Source organism: Mytilus edulis, chromosome 4 (assembly GCF_963676685.1).
Source record: "Mytilus edulis chromosome 4, xbMytEdul2.2, whole genome shotgun sequence".
NCBI classification, from domain to species: Eukaryota; Metazoa; Mollusca; class Bivalvia; order Mytilida; family Mytilidae; genus Mytilus; species Mytilus edulis.
Genome location: NC_092347.1, coordinates 53,695,374 through 53,703,102, shown reverse-complemented (window position 1 = coordinate 53,703,102; position 7,729 = coordinate 53,695,374). Strand labels below are relative to the sequence as shown.

At 34.3% G+C, this 7,729-nt stretch overlaps 1 long non-coding RNA gene across 1 annotated transcript; it reads left to right on the top strand.

Annotated features, from left to right (window-relative positions):
• Nucleotides 1-1,626: 1,626 nt before the first annotated feature.
• On the top strand, nt 1,627-3,306 carry LOC139518467 (uncharacterized). Its single transcript, XR_011663361.1, has 2 exons — nt 1,627-1,858; nt 2,482-3,306. It is a non-coding gene; the product is annotated as an uncharacterized lncRNA (long non-coding RNA).
• The last annotated feature ends 4,423 nt before the right edge of the window (nt 3,307-7,729 follow it).

Genomic DNA, 7,729 nt, shown 5'->3' with positions numbered 1-7,729 from the left:
AAAATTGGCCACCTGGATAATATATCAATATATATATGGTTGGGTACATGCGATTTGACAGCATTCGATCCAAAGACAAGATACGTCACACTACACCCTAAACCTGAAGAAGCTGTCGAAACCGCCACTCAAAATTTTCGAAATATTGCAGAACTTCTACGTCCATATGCCAACTGTAAATTAACCTTCATTGAAACTCCTCCATACTCAATTCAACAGTGGAATATTAAACAGAAACATCCTGATACCAACCAATTCATTAATCAAGACAGTGCCTTAAGCAGATACATCTACCAACTAAATCAAAACATTAGGACTATAAATCAGGAACTTGGAGTTGTATCACCTTCACTATCCGTTGACCTAAGCCACTGCCAAAGCAAAAACTCAAAAAATCGCCACAAAAGGCTAGCAGACAAGTACAACTTTACTCTATACAAGGACGGAGTACATCCAGATCCCCTCCTGGCTCAAGTTTGGATGCGTAAAATTGGCAAACTTATGCGAACCGACTGTTTCACCTAAATTTAAATAAAGAATACAACTCTAAAAACCAATATCAACAAGAACTTCAAAGCAATATCAACAAATACTTTAAACCAATACCAACAAGAACTTTAAAGCAATACCAACTATATTATTATTAACTTGCTGTTTCCATAACAACTTCAGGCCACGAGTAGACACAGAGTGCGTTTGATTAGTAATTTGCAGTCGACAGTGGGATTATCCACGACGTACCTTATTGCTGATCAATCGTAATCTAGTGCATTGGACCCATATATTCCAACCCGAAGAAACAAGGATATAACAAAACCATAGCTTAAAGAGTTAAAAAGTGCCATCCATTATACTGACATAATACCATATAAAAATAGTGAATACAAAACAGCTGGGAACCATAAATCAACAATCAAAAAGGAAATAATCTTGACTTAAACATTCTCTTTGTACGTATAGACTCTCCCATATTATATTCTGAATAAAGACTGCTGGTCAGTGAATTGCAGTCGATAGTGGGATTATCCACGACGTACCTTTTTGCTGATCAGTAGTAACCCACTAAACACATAACGTTTAAAGAACGTTGTGGATTGGTTCCTGTAAGGTTATTTCGGACCTTAACGTTACACGAACGTTGTGAGAACGTTAAAATGAAACGTTACAATTCAACGTTCTAGGAACGTTTTGTTTTAACGTTGTGTGGAAGTTTCAGTTTGGTTATGTTACAAATAATACGTTGTAGAAACGTTTAATATTAGTTACTTTTTAACGTTACTTTACTAACATTCTTAAAACGTTCGAATAATGTTCCTCATTTTTTTTGAAAAAAATAATCTTTCCAAAAAAATAGCAAATTAATAGCAAAAAATGCAAGTAAGATCATGAAGATGTTTGCCGTCTTGCATGTTAATCAAACCTTTATTTTGTTTCAGAAAGTGAATGCTGATAGTTTTTAAAACTAAAAAACCGACACTGTATTAAGAACAAAATAACTGTTTGTTCCTTAAACATATAGATTACTCGATTAAAAGTTAAAATTCATTATTCTCATTATTTATTATAAATTTTTTCATTCAACTTTGATTTGTGAAACATAATTAGCAATTATATAATGATATTTGATACAGCCATTATGTTAATCAAGCATATTCTGATAAGGTTGACCTATAGAATGATGTTGACCAGATGTCAGACAAATTTCAAAGATAGTTGCTATGGTAATTAAGGTTATAGGAAATCTAAGTGTAATGGGATAGTCACTTTTGAGACTATTTCCTGTCGTGTATTTGTAAGAAAGCAGTGATAACAAAGAAAACAAAAGAGAAAATCGCATCATCTAAAGAGAAAGAAACATGTAAGTTGAGTGTTACTTTAACAATTCTGATATACCATGTATACGTATATGATTATGAATGACAAATAATACATGTTTTTTAACCACAAATAAAACTTATTTTTATTTCTGAAATCTTTGTTAGATGTGAAGATTGCATTTATAACCCTAGTGTATTTTCGAATTTTCCTTATTACATACTGTTTCAGAATGTTGTTTAAATATTTTTAGGTCATACAAATTTAAAAGAATAGGACAAAATGCACAATAAATTACTTTTAGTATTCCGATTCGAAATTTGCAAATATACATGCAAAATTAAAATGTTAAATATTATAATACCGATAATGCTATTGTTTTTAGATTTGACTTTGTATTTTTTTCACTAGAAATATTCATTTAGTTAGAACATTTTTCTACATGGTTCTGTTTCCTGTATCCATATCTACCCTCAATTTTCCTGCTAAACTTAGCTATCACAGTGAAGCCTAACAATCTAAATAGATGTTGGAAGATGTGGTATGAGTGCCTTATCCCTATGGCATCGCCTTGTATAGTCTAGTTTTAAACAAGAGTCTTTTAAGATTTATTATATTCATAAGAAGTATACATTGAGTACTCATTTGTTCATTTCTTTATTACAGGGGCAGTGAAATAATTTTTATGAAGATTTGCTACACTGGATAAGAATTAAACAAAAGACGGATTCAGAAAAAGTGCCAAATGAAAGTGTAGCAGAAAACAAAAGAAACACTCTTGTGAATACAACCCATGTTAGATTACAAAACTAGGAAATAATTGTATAAACCTGATGAAGTGAAATTACAGAACTAGGAAGTAAGTGTCTGAACCGAATGAAGTGAATTACAGAACTAGGAAATAACTGTACGAACCGAATGAAGTGAAATTACAGAACTAGGAAATAACTGTACGAACCGAATGAAGTGAAATTACAGAACTAGGAAATAACTGTATGAACCTAATGAAATGAATAATATAACTATGAAATAACTGTATGAACCTGATGAAGTGAATTATATAACTAGGAAATAACTGTATGAACCTGATGAAGTGAAATTACAGAACAAGGAAATAATTTTATGAATCTGATGAAATGAAATTATAGAACTAGGAAGTAATTGTATGAAGATGATGAAGTGAAATTATAGAACTAGGAAGTAATTGTATGAAGATGATGAAATGAAATTATAGAACTAGGAAGTAATTGTATGAAGATGATGAAGTGAAATTATAGAACTAGGAAATAACTGATGTCAGAAGTGAATTACAGAACTAGGAAATAACTGTATGAACCTGATGAAGTGAATTACATTTACAGAAATGAAACATCATGAATATACTTTATAATTTTCATTCTAGATCTGATGTTGCAACGTGTAGATACATAAAATTAAACTTTTAAGAATTTGCTCCTTGTCTAGCTAAAATAAATTATGTATTTGTATTCATATCTTTGTATTCATTATTTAAGAAAAATAGGTAACATGAATGTGTTGATTTAATTCATTCAAATATGGGTACAATTCCTGGCGAGAAAGATTAATTGATTGTTGTTTGCTAAAACGTCCAGTGGCAAAATGTTCATGCATGTTCAGGAAGATGGAGAGAAAAACAACGTTGAGCCAATGAATGTAGATACGTTGGGCCATTGTTGTGCCAACATACAAAGGTTGTCTGGGACTAGGCTAAATTTGGGTTCCAGATTGATAGCAAATGATTATATTTAGGTTCCAGATTGGTTACACAAGGTTCTATAAAGGTTTATGATTGGTTACACAAGGTTCTATTAAGGTTCCAGATTGGTTATACAAGGTTCTATCAAGGTTCCAGTTTGGTTACACAAGGTTCTATTTAGGTTCCAGGTTGGTTTTCCATAACGTTATATCATAACGTTCTTTCAACGTAACTGGTAGTCCACACTTTTACGTTTCTACAATGTTAAATCACAACGTTCTCACAACGAAACAGAAACGTTCCTAGAACATTTCCTGAACGTTTTTGTGTTTTGTGGGAAGAGGTTTTTTCTCCAAGTCAGACAACAAATATAAAAATGGCGAGCAATTCTGAAATGCAAGTCGTAAGAAGGAAATAGGATGCAAAAATACACAGAGAGATCATAAAGAATTATTCCCTTAATGTAGATAAAGCACTGCTAAAAAAGCTAGAAGCAACTCAGCGCTCCACAAGCATGGAATACAAGCAAACAAATGGAGGACTAGTCATTAAAGCAGATGCAGCAACATTTGAACTTCTGAAACATGCAACTGTTGCTTATTTCGAGGAATTGCCATGCAATATAGCCAAAGCCACTATCCAAAGAGAAACTGACAGTTCGAAAAATGCCACGGTGCAAATAACTATAAAGATGAAAGAAAAATGTGGCAAAACCTACACAGTCAACCTGTACCTTACTACCTGTACATTAATGGTAAATGGGAAAAATCCTGAAAATTTTGGCGACAGAGACATAAAGGAAATACATAAGCTTATAGAAAATGTGAATAATGGAGATAAGAACAAAACCATCACTAAATTAAATGAGATCATGAAAAGCAAACTTGAACAAGCTCTACAAGGAAAAAGAGTACAACCAAAATATGCAGATAAAGATGAAAAAGTCAGCATTCAATGTTTCAAATGTACCAAGAATTGTAGAACAAAAAGCACATTCTGTAACTCAGGCCGACATTGGGTACACTACAACTGCCAACGCCTCTCAACAAAGGAGATCGAATTGTTAGAAAAGGAAGAACTTGAAGACTACACATGTCGAATATGCCAAGATGTCAACCTGAAAATATTAGAAAAAGTATTGTCTCCAGTAAAAAAAGGTGCAAACAGTAAAACGTCTTACCATCACAATGACGTACAAGCAATCACCCAAGAAATAAGCAGTAGCCGTAATGATGACTCAACTGAAAAAAGTCCTGAAACATGCAATATATGTGACACAATCATAATTGAAGATAAATATGAAATCTGTGATATTTGTAATGATATAGCTCATCCTGAGTGCATGACAATCAGTGGTAACAGTCTCACATGCCACTCCTGCTGCAACACAATCGAAAGACTGGAACCAACTCAAGATGAAAATGAACAGATCGATACTAGCCAAACATTTATAAAGTCTTGTGAATTGCCTGAAAATGAAGAAAACAACCCAGAGCAATCCCAGGAGATGGCTACTATAAGAACAAATAGGCCTAAAAGGCAGGAACTGCATAACAATCATGAAATAGCAAATAACAACCAACAATATGCACAAGAGAAAAAGACAAACCAGAGAAATGGGAAAAAAACAACACAAAGGACAAACCTTGATCCATTCCAACTCATGAACAATCAACATCAGAGCGTATTCAGCAAGATGAGGTTGCAATTGTAAAACTAAGAGAGATCCGTGAGAGAGAACTTAAATTGCGAAAGGCAGAAGAACATCTGAAAATGAAAGAAAAAATATTCAAAGAAGAACAGTCTAAAATAGTGCTCCTGGAAACTCGTTGCCAATACCTAGAATCCAAGAATTGTGAATTGGAATCATTAGTCAATACAATGAAACGTAGACTTGACATGTACACTAGTACTAATATCAGTAATCCGCAAGGTATGGGGCATTCAACACCATTAAATGAACAAATGCAAGGAAAAATTAACAACAGAATACTAGCCTTCCATGAAAAATTAACAAATCTCGTTATGGATCAGGTAGAAAATCAGCTACAGAAAGTAGCAGAGAGCCTTAACATCACTGATGAAAGACTAGACATACATCATGAAAATAGGGTCAATAACCCAAGCTATGAAAGTAATCAAGAAAATGGTAGAGCTGCAATGAATATAGCCTCAACAGTAAGCCCGAGCGTACCTACAAACCCTGAGGTCATCCAGAACCCTCTCAAAGTTTGCAACGGCGTAGCACAAGTAAATATGAATTACCCGCCAAGAATAGAGTCTACAAACTTAAAACCAGGGTGCAATATAATGACACCAGGATATAATGTAAATGAAGGCCATAGAGGACAAGTCTTAGGCCCTGATGCTATCAACAACAACGATACTGTTCGGTACAACTTTCCGCCGCCTATGTATAATGCTCACCAGAATACAGGACAAATGACACCTATCATCATAACCCAGATGCCATTGGTACATAATACTGCCCCACAGGAAAGACCCACTATACCATCATTGCCGCAAAAATTAACATCAATCAACAGGCCTCAGTACATACAACCGAATAATAGAAAACATGTTACGGTACAAGACCGGAGACGTAACGAGCAAAGCAGAAACAATAGTGCTAGAACCGATGTTTCTGACATAGAGTCAACTAATCTCAATCAACAAGTCTTAGTTGCCAACCCGTTAATTCCAAATCACCAACAGCATTTTTTAGGCCAACAAAGCCTCCAATGGCAGATTAGGTAGCACAATCAACAGAAGCCTCAAATACTACACTGCAAATAGTATCATTCAACTGTAAAAGTATTAAATCATGCAGTGCAACGGTTAGGGATCTGATTAGACAAAATGACTTTGTACTTATTCAAGAACATTGGCTATTTGAAGGACAATTAAATCTGATAGGAGAAATCGATGCAAATGTGAACTATGCCGCTAAAGGTGTGGATAAGTATGATCCACTCCCACCGATATATTTGCCAAGAGGTTATGGAGGAGTAGCTATAATATGGAAAATGAATTTGGATAGTATAATTAAAACATTAGATGACGGAAGAGAGCGTATACAATGCGTGGAAGTCTTAGGAAAAGATAATAACAATCTGATATTAATATCTATTTATTTGCCATCAACTGGAAGTCGAGATCATTATGAGGAATTTAAAGACACTATAGACCAACTTAATGAAATAGTGCTAAAATATCAAGATACACATTACATAATAATTGGAGGAGATCTAAACGAAGACTTAGGAAACATCGATAGAATAAATAAGAGAAAGGACTATCTGGAAAAATTTGTAAAAGAGACTGGACTTAAATACGACAATGAAGGAAAGACATTCGTAAAAGTCAATGGAGAAGAATGCTCAGAATTGGACTACTTCCTACATAAACTTGGAAAAATCAAGCCAACACACAAACAAGTGCTGAACAGCGTTATGAACAACACGTCGGACCATCATCCTATAAAAATGAAAATATTATATGGAATCTCGAATGATGCTGATTGCAAAAATCTAACTAAGGACTGTACAAACCGAGCTGTCAAATGGGATAAAGTTGATATTGACCTATATGTAGCCATTACAAATGAACAGTCAGATTCTATACTGAACATGCCGCTAGAAACATTAGAACAAGCTACATCCGTCTTAGAGCAGGTACATGGATTTCTAAATGATGCTGCCGCTACATGTGCCGCAAACAAGCCTAGGTACAACGCAAAACCTAAATTGAATGTATGGTCTCCAGATATAAAGTTAGCCCTAGACGAGATGCGTAAATATTATGCGCAGTGGGTCAAGCAAGGAAAAATAAAGGACCCTGAAAATAATATATACCAACAAAGATTAAGAACTAAAAAGGAATTTAGGCGACAGGTGCGAATTGAAAATGCTAAAGTCAAAGATACTGAGAAACAACGCATAATGGAAACAAGAACAAAGGATACAAAACTATTCCATCAACTTGTAAAGATCAATAGAAAGAACAGGGGAAATGCTATCATGGATCTGCACGTAGGAGACATATGTATGTCTGGTGAGCAAAATGTTATGGAAGGCTTCAAACAACACTTTAGAAACCTAGCAACTCCAGAGGAATCTACAGTCTTAGAGAATAGACAATATCACCAGCAAGTAGAATATGAAATAGGATTAATTACAGAGATGGTGAAAGATAAGA